Source organism: Tenrec ecaudatus, chromosome 9, assembly GCF_050624435.1.
Source record: "Tenrec ecaudatus isolate mTenEca1 chromosome 9, mTenEca1.hap1, whole genome shotgun sequence".
NCBI lineage: Eukaryota > Metazoa > Chordata > Mammalia > Afrosoricida > Tenrecidae > Tenrec > Tenrec ecaudatus.
This window is the reverse complement of record NC_134538.1, coordinates 118,064,317-118,077,432: the sequence shown is the minus strand read 5'-3', so window position 1 is coordinate 118,077,432 and position 13,116 is coordinate 118,064,317. Positions and strand designations below refer to the sequence as shown.

General features: G+C 41.5%; 1 protein-coding gene and 1 non-coding gene across 2 annotated transcripts in view; one reads left to right on the top strand and one right to left on the bottom strand.

The window, feature by feature from the left end:
• The window catches only part of SEMA3C (semaphorin 3C), a 200,543-nt gene extending 188,300 nt beyond the window's left edge, over positions 1–12,243 (bottom strand). Inside the window, exons 1-2 of the mRNA XM_075558481.1 lie at positions 12,022–12,243; positions 854–1,006 (exon numbers count right to left, since the gene is read on the bottom strand). The gene's annotated coding sequence lies outside the window, so the exon portion shown is untranslated. The remainder of the gene's footprint in view (positions 1–853; positions 1,007–12,021) is intronic.
• LOC142457681 (U1 spliceosomal RNA) lies at positions 846–1,009 on the top strand. Its single transcript, XR_012786378.1, has one exon. It is a non-coding gene; the product is annotated as a U1 spliceosomal RNA (small nuclear RNA).
• Positions 12,244–13,116: the final 873 nt, after the last annotated feature.

Genomic DNA, 13,116 nt, shown 5'->3' with positions numbered 1-13,116 from the left:
CTCCTGAATATGTGTATACTCGTGAATCATGATATTGTTTCTCTCTGGAATTTTTGTTCTTAGAGCACTGGTGGCCCAATGGGTTAAGCTTCCGGGCCTTCTCACAGGGTCAGCAGTTTGAAACCACCAGCGATGGAGGGAGAAAGATGAGATGTTCTTCTCTAGAACAGATTTACAGCCTCAATTCTACTCCCCCCTGCAGGCCTGTTACGAGCAGGAATCCACTCGATGGCAGTGAGTGAGTTGAGTATATAATTGAATGTACAGAAGCCTTGGTGGCAATGTGGCTAAACTGCTTGACTGACAACCTAAATATCAACTCATCAAAAACTCTGGGAGAGAAAGGTGACAGTCAGATTCTGTAAACATGACAGCCTAGCGAACTCTGTGGGGTTGCCCTACTCTGTCCTGTAGAGTTACCATGAGTCAAAATCAACTTGACAGCAGTGGGTTTGTCTAGGATTTAATGTAGCTCATCATAATTGTTTCATATCTTTCCCATGATTATGATTGGTCATACGACACTTTTTTTTCAATTACACACATGTAATTCTTATAGTGTTTTCATTATGGCTTCTAGGTTTACAATCATCTCCTTTTATTAGAATGACATCAATACATGCTGGTCCTGTCTGGGAATTAAAGCATAGGAAATTACTTTGAAGGGATAATCTAACCTTTGGCAAGTTACAAACAATGCTCAATTCAACAATGCCCTGTTGAACTTTTCAATGTACATAATGTTCTCTTCTAAGAATGTGATGTACTTTGAAGGACAAACAAATGCCCTTGGATTTTAAAGCTCAGTAAACCCTGCTATATTTAGACTTGGAAAAATAAATCTCATACTTACCTGGCAGGGGAGATACCATGATCACGAAGGTGGGTTTCCCAGGGCGAGGCTTCTCCATCGCACTCCGGATGTGCTGACCCCTGTGACTTCCCCAAATGTGGGAAGCTCGACCGCATATTTTGTGGTAATGGGGGACTGCATTCACACTCTCCCCTGTAAAAAAATGAAAAGGGGAAAAAATCTCTCTTGTGCTTTATTTCACTAGTTTTAAATCAAGATACATAATCAAACAAGGATATATAGAGATAGAGATATAGACATATAGATATATATAGCTCACCACTTTATTTTACCATTAGCATTGCATTTTTTCCTGCTTAAACACAGCTTCACATTCAGTAACTTTTCTGTTTTTAATTTTCTTTTTTTATTATTGTTATATTTTAAATATATTTTAAATACTTTTATTGGGGGCTCTTACATCTCATCACTATCCACATGTTCCTCCAGTGTGTCAATCACATGTGCACATATGCCGCCATCATCATTTTCAAAGGATTCTCTTCCCACTTGAGTCCTGATATCTGCTCCCCATTTCTTCCCCCTCCTTCCCCTGCTCGCCTTCCCTCGAGAACCCTTGATAAGTTATAGATTATTTTTTCCAAATCTTACATCGTTCTCCATCACCCCTCACCCACTTTTCCATTATTCATCCCCTTGGGGGGGGGGTTCTAGTTGATCCTTGTGATCAATTCCCCTTTCTCCCAGATCCTTCCCTAATCCTCTTCGTATCTCTACTCTCACTGTTGGCCCTGAGGGGGTTATCTATCCTGGATTTCCTGTGTTTCGGGCTCTTAGCTGGAGCAGTGTGCATGTTCTGGTCTAATCCGATATCCACGGTAAAATTGAGGTCATGAGAGTGGGGGGAAGGAAGCACCAAAGAGTTAGGGGAAAGTTGTGTATTTAAAAAGAAAATTTTTTTTAATTTTAAAAATTAAAAAAAAAAGAGTTGTGTGTTTCATCAGTGCTATACTGCACCCTGACTGGCTCATCTCTTCTCTGTGACCCCTCTGTGAAGGGACGTCCAATTGTCTACAGATGGGCATTGGGTCTCTACTCCATGCCCCTCCCCACATTCACCTTGGGTATGGTTTTATTCTGAGTCTTAGATAAGGCATATATTTAAGCATAAATCTGCTTTCCTTAGTTATCTAGTTATTATTAATTATGTCACATTAATAATTTGTATCAGATGAACCTACCACTACATCCAATAGTTTAACCAAATGAAAGTCTTCCTCTAATCTAATAGCAATTCACCAACTGTTTCTCCAGATGTTATTAGAAATACAAGGTCAATTAATACATTGTTGTTATTTTGCTATTTCTTACACTGTCCGACATCTCCCTTCATCCACTTTTCTGCCCTCTGTTCCATGAATTACCAAGGGTTCATGAGGGTGGAGGGAGCGGGAAGGGAGAGGAAAAAATGAGAAGCCGATACCAAGGCTCAAGTAGAAAGCAAATGTTTTGAGAATGATGAGGGCAACAAATGTACAAATGTGCTGGACACAATCGATGTATGTGTGGATTGTGATGAGTTGTATGAGCCCCCAATACAATGACTAAAAGAAAAAGAAATACAAGGTCAAGTCAGAAGTACTGCTACCAGAATTCAAGCTCATACACACACAGTTTATTCCAAAAATATATATATATGTTTACGCCAGTCTGTGACCTGTGGATGACTGTAGTCAAGTTATGGAAGCCATCCTCCTCTCTTAGTCTCATTAGAGGGACTTTCATAAAATGGCCCAATCATGAACAGTAGCTTCTTATGGGATCTGCTGGGCCAGTCCCACTCAAGGTAGAAAGTTCATCTGAGAAGGTTATGATAATTCTGGTTTTGGAATTTCAAAGGGATCATTTTAGTAGATTTACTTAAGGGACACAGGATGATAGGGAGTTTATTAAGAAGGTGTTTTGAAAGAACTGAAAACTCTGGTGAGAAAACATTAGGAACTTTGTGCTGAGGAATTATTGTTCATAAAGACAATACTCTTTCTCATTCTTCCTGTTTAGCAAGGTCTGTTCTATGAGCATTTCATTGGGAGCCCCTACCTCATCCTCTCTACAGCTCTGAACTTGCTCCTCAGTCTCCAAAACTCACAGAGCCTTGAGAAGGAACATGATTTATGTTCCTCCAAAGATGTCCAACCTGCTCTTTCAAAGTGGCGGCAAGCAGAAAGTATCAGAGAAGCGTTACATAAAAAGTGTACCTTCAAAATTGCATATATTTAGAAGGCATATATGTTAGGAAACAAAGCTTCATGTTTTATTATTATTGTCTATTGAAGGTTTGTGTGATTTTGTAGAGTTTTTTTTTTACTTACTTGCATAAAACTCTCAGCTACCTCCAGAACCTACCATCTCCTGTTTTTGTTTGTTTGTTTGTTTTTCCTTCTCTGTCTCTAGCTCTCTCTGAGCTAAATCCTCTTTGTCTGGTGAGACGTTGCCTTTAAGGAATCAAGAGTTCTCTTCCTGATGCCAGAAGACAGTAGAGGTGGAGGGAAATATTTTATTTCCCACTTCTTATTACTTTGGCTTTATTCCCTCCAAGGCGCCCTGCTGGTGTATTGGTTTCACGTCGCTTGGCAGGTAGAAGATAGGCCTTCTACTTCCATTAAGAGTTATAGTTTCAGAAACTCACAGGGGCAGTTAGACCCTGTCCTGTAGAGTCTCTACAAGTCAGCATATCGAAAAGATGGCAGGTAAGTTTTTGTTTGTTTAATTTTATTACTTTCTAATAGATTCCATACCTGTTCAATTTGTGGCCCTCGCCTGACAAATGCATGCAATATTACATTCATATAAAGAAAAGGAAGATAAGAAGAAATATGCAATCGACTACCATGAATAGAGGTAGTACAACACCCCCCAGCCCCACACCCTAGCTTTACTTTTTCTCCGTTTGCAATGGAAAGATTTGCTCACAAAGGAAGACAGAATACTCATACAATTGATTAACTCCCTGCATGCTCTACATATTACACTCTGGATGTTCTAGGAGTTCACGATGGATGAGAAAGTAGACAATTCAAGATATGAAGGATACAAGTGGGTACCCCTCACAAAAGAACAAAGCTCTGCTGGGCAGAGCTTTCATAGTATGCTGCTCCCTCCACCCACTACCCACCCCCCGCAGTGGCATCGCATGGGAAGGTTCTCTCTTGTCACAGTGAATTTTTCATGAAAGCCGTTTCCCTCTGCTCTCATTTTTTGTGGTGGCTGATTTAAGAGAAGAGCGCGCCGCTGTGAATGTTTGCTTCCTGCTCAGAAGCAAAACTCCTGCACTGTGCACCAAGGCTGATGATGGAGAAACGGCAAAGTTATCTGGACTGTCTTGGTACTTGGTTCAGTTGCTCGTTTGGTTCTTTGATGTGAGGAGGATAGGATAGTGCATTTGGAGTTCATTCCACCAGGTCAGACTGTTGTAGAGGTGCTGAAAATATCTGTGGCAGGCAGAAGCCTGGTTTTGCCACCACCACGATGCACCTGCTCACTCGGCCATCTCTTGCCCCACACACCTTACCCACCTGACTTTGCTCTGTGTGGCATCTTTTGGTTTCCTCAAATGTAGAGGGACATGAAAGGACAGCAATTTGATGACATAGAAGAGTGAAGAAAAAACTGAGGCAGGTGCTGTCAGCCATCCAAACAGATGATTTTGAAAAATATTTCCAAGAATGGAATTACAGATTTGCTAAATGTATTAAGTGTAATGGAAAACACTTTGAAGGTGATAAGTTTATTTTGTAAAAAATTTAAATACATAGCTTTGAAAAACAAAATTCCGTTTTGGGGGTGTCCCCCCTTGTATTATGTGTGGCATAAAAAATTATTACTACACAGCTCTCATTTAACTACTGGCCTTATTTCCTTATCTATTAAAAATCAGTCCCTTTTAAAGCTAAATATCTTAAAATTTCATACATGAAACCCTTTTTAGGAATCATTTTCCTAATCCTAAATAACATTTGAGCAGTATAATCAGCATCCTTGGATGTGTGGTGTATGTCTATGTGTTGCCTTTTATAGCATTCTATAGAACCAATTCAATGACAACAAACAATAATGTGGAATATTTATAACAAGGGTCTGGCCAACAAAGATATGAAAATGTTAGAATGTATCCCCAAATCCTACTAATTAGATCTACCGATGAGAGTCACTATGCAAAATGACTTCCCCTTCAATCAAAAAATATTAGTACATAAGAATATATGTATTAAATACTTTTATGCAAAACCATTCGTGCACTCTTGAATACTATTCAGGTCACTACATCCTCTTGTAAAGGTATTTTTCTTTATCATCAGACAGTGTAATTACCTTTTTATGTGAAGTGGAGTGGTGACTTCAATGACGTTTTAATGGATTTTAAGTGGATCCTGACCCTGACCTTATCTTATGTGTATGCCTTTGTAAACCATTAGGCCTATGTCCTTTAAGTTGTGTGAAAAAAAATGCTGATACAATCCTCACCTGCCTTTCAATTTTCCTGCTATGTGATTAAACTGTATTTGCAAATTACTTTCACTCGTGATAAATTAGTGGTAAATACTAGAGTTGTTTTAAATTATTACCTAAAAAGACGATTTCAACGCCAAATTTAGATCAGTTCATTTCCGCTACACAGGACGTCACTTCTAGGGTCAGGTATGTTCTTTGTCTAATGTATGGTCACGGCGGTATGTCTAGACTGTCTTGTCTTACAGAGGTATTTATAGAGTTTCTGACATGACTGCCTAGTGTCCTTGAGCTACCTATTGTAAAAAGCTGGTCATTTTTATGTCTGCATTTAGAGCAAAAGTGAAGTTAAAGGAAAATCCATTAAACTAGAACCTGTAATTTTATTTTGATCGAAATAGTTAATATGCCTTTATAAAAATTATGGAGACTTTTCTAATCAAGAAGAGTTCTTTAGTTTTTCTTCAGAAAAGAAGTTGGTATTGCCTTCTGAAAACAAGATTAAATAGAACTGAACTAAAATGGATTAAAATCAATTTATTCAGGATGATCTGTCATATGTAGGATATGATTGTGTATTGGTTATATATCGGGCTGCTAACTGCAAGGTTAGCGGTTCAAAACCACCAGCCCAGCCATCATTCAGGAGAAACACAGGGCTTTCTACTCCTGTAAACAGCTATACAATCTCAGAATCTCACAGCGGCAGTTCTACCCTGTGCAATAGCGTTTCGATGACTCAGTATCGACTAAATGACACTGAATTTGTGTGTGTGTGCTTATGATTAAAAGTGATCTTTGAATCCTCTTACCTAGACCATTCATTACATCTATAACACGTGAAGCTCAGAGTCACCAGGGAATTTTTTGAGTAACAAAGCTGATGTGCAGAAGAATCTTAGCTAGAACAAATATGTGTTGTTCTCTCTGATAGGACTGGTGTCAGCTTGCCTGGGTCGGGATCCTCACTGTGCAATAAGTCCTGCTTGTTAAAATGTAGGTCACAGCCTGATGACATCCCCTTGGGGGAGTAGGCTCTTTCATATCTATAAATAGGCTAGCAGTAACTACTTGCTTTTTTCTTCCTCTTGCTTAGCTGGATCCAGTGTCAGGTTTTCTGGGACTTGGACCAGTGGTCCACCATGTGGCCTGCCAACTCTGAAAGCTTTCCATGGGCTGTCAAATGGTCTACCTTGGATCCACTTTACTCCCAGCTGCCTGCGTTCGCCCTGCCTCCTGCTGCACCGCCTTCTTCCAGCTTCCCAAGCCCTGCGGTTGCCTGCCTCCAGGAGAGTTTCCAGCGGAGCACTTGAGCTACAGACTTGAACCAGTCTGGCAATTTGCTGACTGTGTGGCTCTGTGGGTGGTTCTTTTTAAATGAATTTCTTGCTTGATAAGACATTTCTTTCTTATACCTTACCCCATATTCAGGCTCAGGTTCTGTCCACCTGTGATTGTCAGGTGGAATGACTTGAAACGGCTCTTCTGCTCACGTCTTTGTACCAGGGAAGGATCGTGCAAATAAGATGTAGAAGATTCTAAAGGAGGTGATTGGTCAGTCCTGTCATTCCACTGAGTAGACAGTGAACCGAGTTAGAAACCGGAAGAAAGAACCCAGCCAGCACCAAGAAGAAAGAGCTGAGCAGGAAGCACGTCCAAGGGCCCTTCGAGAGGAGGGGCACGGAGCAGTGCCAGGAGGTAGAGTCGGGAGGCAGGGCTGAGAGTTTAGGGAAGGAAGCTGACCTACAAAGTGCTGTGCCCTTTGGCCATTCATCGAGAATAGAGGTATTTTGGCAGATGTGCTTGAGTATTGCCGAGGCAATGGATGCCTGAAAGATAGGCGAAGGATCAGAGAGAGGTGCCTACTAGCCTGGCAGAGAAAAGGCAGGACCGAGGAAAGGTGTTGATGTGGACAAATGGACTGCATTTGTAATGTTTTCTGACCTTGAGTTGTTGTGACTTAATTCCTAATAAATAAACACTCAAACTCATTCCCATCGAGTCTATGCCAACTCTTTGGGATCCCAAAGGCCAGGGTAGAACTGCCCCTGTGGGTTTCTGAGGTTGTAACTCTTTAAGGGAGTAGAAAGCCTCATCTTTCTCCTGCAGAGTGGCTTCTGGTTTCTAGCTGCTGACTGAATGGTTAGCAGTTGCACGTGTAACAACTACGCCATGGGGCTCCTCAACTTCCCGAAGAAACTCCCATAATTGTGAGCACTGTCTGTGAATTATGTGGTCGGTGGACTGGATTATTGAGGCCATCAGAGAAGTAGAGACCCAGGGGCGGCACAGTTGGTTCAGAAGGTTGGTGGATGGAAGCATGTCTGACCTCTGCCTCACAAAATTCAATGTGGAGTTGGAAATCTGGAGTTGGGGTTGACCTTGTCCCTGGAGTAGATGGAGGAGGTCAGATATGAGAAGAATATCATTTCCTCACCACCAAACCCAATATCTCAGTGGATCGCATATTCCTTCTTCACGGGCTCATGGAACTGACAGGCATGGGCCAATGTGTCAAAAGCCATTTGTCCTGTATTGCTGAGCAGGAAACTCATAGTGTCCTGGCATCCTGGGTAAGAAGGATCTTAATAATCATACACTCTCTCTTTCTTACTCCTCCAGTACTCCACATTTCTCATATTTATGAATATGAGAAAACTATCGTTTCTATCTGCATGCATGCATAGTATATGTATAATTTTACCTTGCTGTGCTGATGTGTGCTGTAGAGTCTATTTCAACTCATACAGACCCCGTGAGATATAATAGACCGCCTGCAATGGGTTTTCTAGAATGTACTCCTTATAGGACCAAGTAGCCCAGTCTTTTCTTCTGAGGAGTAGTTGATGGGTTCTATTAGCCTCTAAGCACGCAGGCACTGCACCAGCAGGGCTTCTTATAATATAGGTCAGATTAATTGTAGGATGTGTAGAAGCATCCCTGTATTCTGTCCATTAGATCTTAGTAACATCCCTTCCTCTTCAGTCATGGCCACAGAAACTATCAGGAGGCATTATCATATGTCTGTTGGGGACAAGATCACTACTAGCTAAAAACCACATGCCTAAATCATTCTACAATAAATAACTCAGGTCTAAAGATTCTTGCCGTATTTAGAAGTATTCCTCAGGGAAGGAGTCTAAAAAATACAAAATCTTGCCCAAGGTTTCACAGTTATGAAGTGACGAAGTTAAAAATACATTCTCAATCATCAGGGCTCCAGAGCCTTGCAAGTTCAGTCATTAGGTTGCGAGATTTGTGATCAGAAGACACCTTCATACTTGTTCCCTTCTTTAACCTGCTGCCTTTCTCCCCCCACCCCACATTACCTCACTGTGCTTAATACTGCCTTCCAGTCATCTGTCTCCTACCGCACACTTGAGGATGCATATTCTCCTGTTATTCCTCTTTTATGTCAAGTCCCTTTGTCTTGGTTACGTTCCACTGGGGTAGGTCCTGAGCCAAAGACCGGTGTGTAAAGGATTTATTAAGGAAGTGCCCTCAGGGCACAAGCCAGGGAGCGAAGGAAGCAGGAGAGGAAATAGAAGAAAGGGGTTCCATGGTGCCCAGTGCAACTTCAGCCTGACTCCAGGGAATTCGGGAATAATCATTATGCTTATAGATTTGTTCCACTTGGAGGCAAGAAAGGTGATATTCATTGTATTTTGGTAATTTTTCTCATTTTTAAATGGTAATAGTCGTCAAGCCCCTTGTACCCTACCTCTCTAACACAAAAATTAATTTTTTTAAAAAGGGATTCATTGTATTCTGGAGCTAAAAAAAATTTGTTAAAGGAATGTTTAAGCTGAATGGAAATTGGAAATAATGGCAGGGACTAGCAATTTTGGGGTAGTCCCTGGAGAGAATTGACATACTGGTGAGAAATCTTTGGATCAAGTGATTTCTTAGAGGAACTGGAATTTTTAATTGGAGAAAAGTGGCACGATCTCATTTAGGATTAACCCAAACTTCATGGAGTCTTAAATTTTATTCCAGCCAGAAACAAGTTATCTTTAATTTCTTAAATATGAAGTTGTTGTAATAAGGTGCACGCTCAGCGCAGACAGAAGGGGCATCAAAATGAACAAACAAATCGCCATCAAATCAATAATGACTCAGAGCAACCCTGTGGAACAGGGTCAAACTGTCCCTGTAAATATCCTAGACTGTACCCTTTACAAGAGTAGAAGTCTTGTCTTTCTCCCAAGTCATAACTACCGTGACACCAGGCCTCTTAGGAGGGGCGTAGCAAGGACAATTGCTCAGTCTTACAAGCTATAGCAAGACTATCACATGGGCGGTGACACACAGATGCCCACAAACAGAGAATCATACAACTATAAACAGAATGACTGCATTTACCTTTAATACCTGTTTCTGTTGAACAAAATAGGCACCGAAAAACAATGATGCATAGTGGACTGAGAAAAATTTTTTTAATTTGGAAAGCTATTTACTTCTTCATATCAAAGCCTGTTAGGTAGCTTAGCCTAGGGAATTGGGAAGTCCATTTACGCATGCCCAGGAGAGCCAGCAAAGGACAAAAGCTGTATTTTCCCACCGGTGGGCTTGGATGGGCATTACACCTGGAGCAGCCCACCTGGGCCAGGTGATTGCAATTCAGCCAATGGGATCAACCTGGGGACGTTCACCACACCTCCCCCGGGAACCCTTAAAAGGCAGGGACCTGAAGGGAGAGTGTCTCTTGGGCTCTTGGGTGCTTGGTCTCTTGGTCTTGTCTTGCTTGGGCGGTCTGGTGGTCTCTGTTGGAGGAGAGAGATCCTTGCGTGTCCCGGAGCAGTCTCTGCCAGGCCGCATGGTCAAAGGAATCCTATGGGTGCCGCGTAAAACCTGATGCTTCTTTGAACTTTCATTAAATTCACTTGGATCACGAGCCCGGCTTCGGCGTGAAATCTTTCTCGCGTGGAGCCAAGGACCGAGGCTGAGATTTAGGCCGGAGAGAGAAAAACCAACAAGCCTGTGAATACTCTCCCTAGTGAAAATGCCCTGCTGTGGAGATCCAGTACAAAATAAGTATTAGAGATCACCAACACATCACATATATGATACATATGTGCTCCTTCTTAAACATGCCTCTTCAGAAACATCTTTCACCCCTGCTCTGTTTCTTGTTTACCTTTCCTTGCTAGCATCTCTTTTTCCCTCTCTTCCTCTATCTGCAATCTAGTGTTTGCGACCTATGAAACAAGTTCAGGGATTCTTTAGTTATCTGCTGCCAATAGCACCTTCCTTACTTTTCAAGGACAAAAATCACAGTATTCTTTTTCCTAAAGAATGCATTCCTCAGAAGAGTTCTAATTTCCATTGATGAGATCATTGCGCTCAGTGTGCTACAAAGCCATGGGTAATGCTTGAAAAAGTTGTGTAATCAGAGAGCAGACTTCTATCCTTAACCTTTCAGTGCTGACAACAACAAAAAGAAAACGTAATACAAGAGCATTCATATAATCAGTCGCGCTGTTTAAAAATTCCAGATCTGAAGAAAGGGCTGTTTCTCTTCTATGTGCAGGAAACTAGCCGATCTGTGACTCTTGCCAGCACTGTTCTAACTGCCCCAGACAGTCAGTTGCAGAAACTCTGACTGAGTCATGTCTCAGCTCAGCTACTCAGAAATGAGCCAATTTCAGGGACATTCCTGAGCCTTGCTAGCTAGTGTCTTTCCCCGCCTACTGCTGTCCCGTGCCTCAGGCTCTCCCCACATTAAAGGATGTCTAGGGCACTGCCGTATTCAGTAGGGCAAAGGTAAAACTTGCAGAATTGCTACTTAATATTACTCATTAAATTCGTAACAGAAGCAATGAATGGAATGGAATGCAAAATCCTTGGCTCTTAGCCCTAAAAAGAACCACTTCCTTCCTAGGAGCAAACAGTGGTGAATAGATTGGCTTGAAGGGGCTGTGGGAGAAGGATTGATTCTAAGTAATTAATTTACTTACTCCGAAAACCTATGGAAAAAGCTTACCCTTTCCAAGGGGAGGAAATCTATTACAGGTCTTTTTTGTTTCCTTGAGCTACACAAGCAATAAAGTGTCCGTGAACAAAAGTTTGATGATTCTAATAGTTAAACAAAATGTTTCAAAAGATTTACTGAACAAACATTTGCTGATTTAATAAATAGTACAATGTGTCTCCTCAATAATGTTATTTGCTATGTTCTGCAAATATTATATTCCTTCCTTCCAAACAATACTTCACTTTGATCCCTGAAGAGATTCTGAGAGAAAATTAATGCAAGCAAAAAAAAAAAAAAAGAAAAAGAAGGCAGCCATTTGAGGTGTGTTGGTGCGGCGGCAGAATGGGGGGTTAGGGGAGTACTGGGGGAGGGGAATGTGATTAACTAGTACACAAAGTGAAATGAGAATCTATTGTAGGCAATGGAATGAAGAGAGAATTCATAAGAAATTCTTTTTGCTTTCTCCCAGTCACACTGGTTCTAACTTACTAGTTGTTGCATGCATACCCAAACCAAACTACGGGCACAGACACTTTGCCCCTGACCCTCAAGAGACTTCCAAAAGTGCTTCATACCACTATTTCCTTAAGAAAACAACAACAACAACAACAACAATATGCACTACTACTTTTCCTTTAAAATATCCTTTCAAGTAACCGCCCCAGGGAGTTCTTTGCTATAAGGGTCTGGTTCTAATGGAACAGCTCCTCCCTAAACCTCTTACCTCTACCCTGAAGGCTACTCAGTAGGTCTCTCTCCGCAGATCAGCCAGACATCTCTGTTAGATCACGATGACTCTCATGCGGATATTTCCTTTTGATGACTAGGATTAGAAAACATGATCAAGTCTTTTTCCTTCACTAACTGAAGTCATTTATACTCTCAGGCCATTCTTAGAACTGTACGTTTTTCAAAAAGAGAAATCTGAGTTTTCCTCTTCCCAGTTTGAATGCTGGGTAACTCCCAATTTGATAAAGGGTAAATTCCTTAGCCTGGAAAGGCAGGTTCACAACATGACTTAAGTAACCACTTCCTGTGTGATTCCATTACAGCATCCAGGCTCAGCACACCCAAAACCACTCACTGTTCCGAGCGTACATACCTCTCTTAGGCCTCAATGACTATGCTCTCATTCTTTGGGCTGCTAACTGCCAGGTCAGCAGTTCAAAGGCACCAGCCACTCGGCAGGAGAAAGATGAGGCTTTTGCTCCAGTAACGAATTACAGTAGCATAAACCCATAGGGCAGTTCTACCCCGTCCTTTAAGGTTATTATGAGTTAGTACTGACTTGATAGCAGTGAGATTATTCTGTTTGTTTGCTTTGAGTTTCCATTAAACCGTATGATCTTTGGGCTGTACCAACACATTTGCCTGCTGCACAAATTTGGAGATTCGAGTCCACCCAGGGGTGTTTGGGAAGAAAGGACTCAGCGTCTGTTTCCAAAAGCTCAGCCATTGAAAAATCCCTGGGAGCACGGTTCTTCTCCAACCCACCTGGGGCATCATGGCCTGATGACGGATGGCAACTGATATATTAAGACTAATGTCCAATAGAACACGCACACACACACAGACTAATGTCCTCACCGCCACTTATTCTCAGTTTCCATATTTGTGTCAAAGACTATTACATCTATAAAGAATTCTCTGAGTCGTCCAGCCATACCTATGTCCTTATTTGATTTTTAAGGAATCCACAAAAATACTTATTTCACTGTGTAGATTGCCAGGCTAAGATTTTAACATTGTTATTGTCCTTCGAAAGATCTTTGACTGTTGGTGCTGTACAGCTATTTCAACACTAATTTTTGGTTTTGTT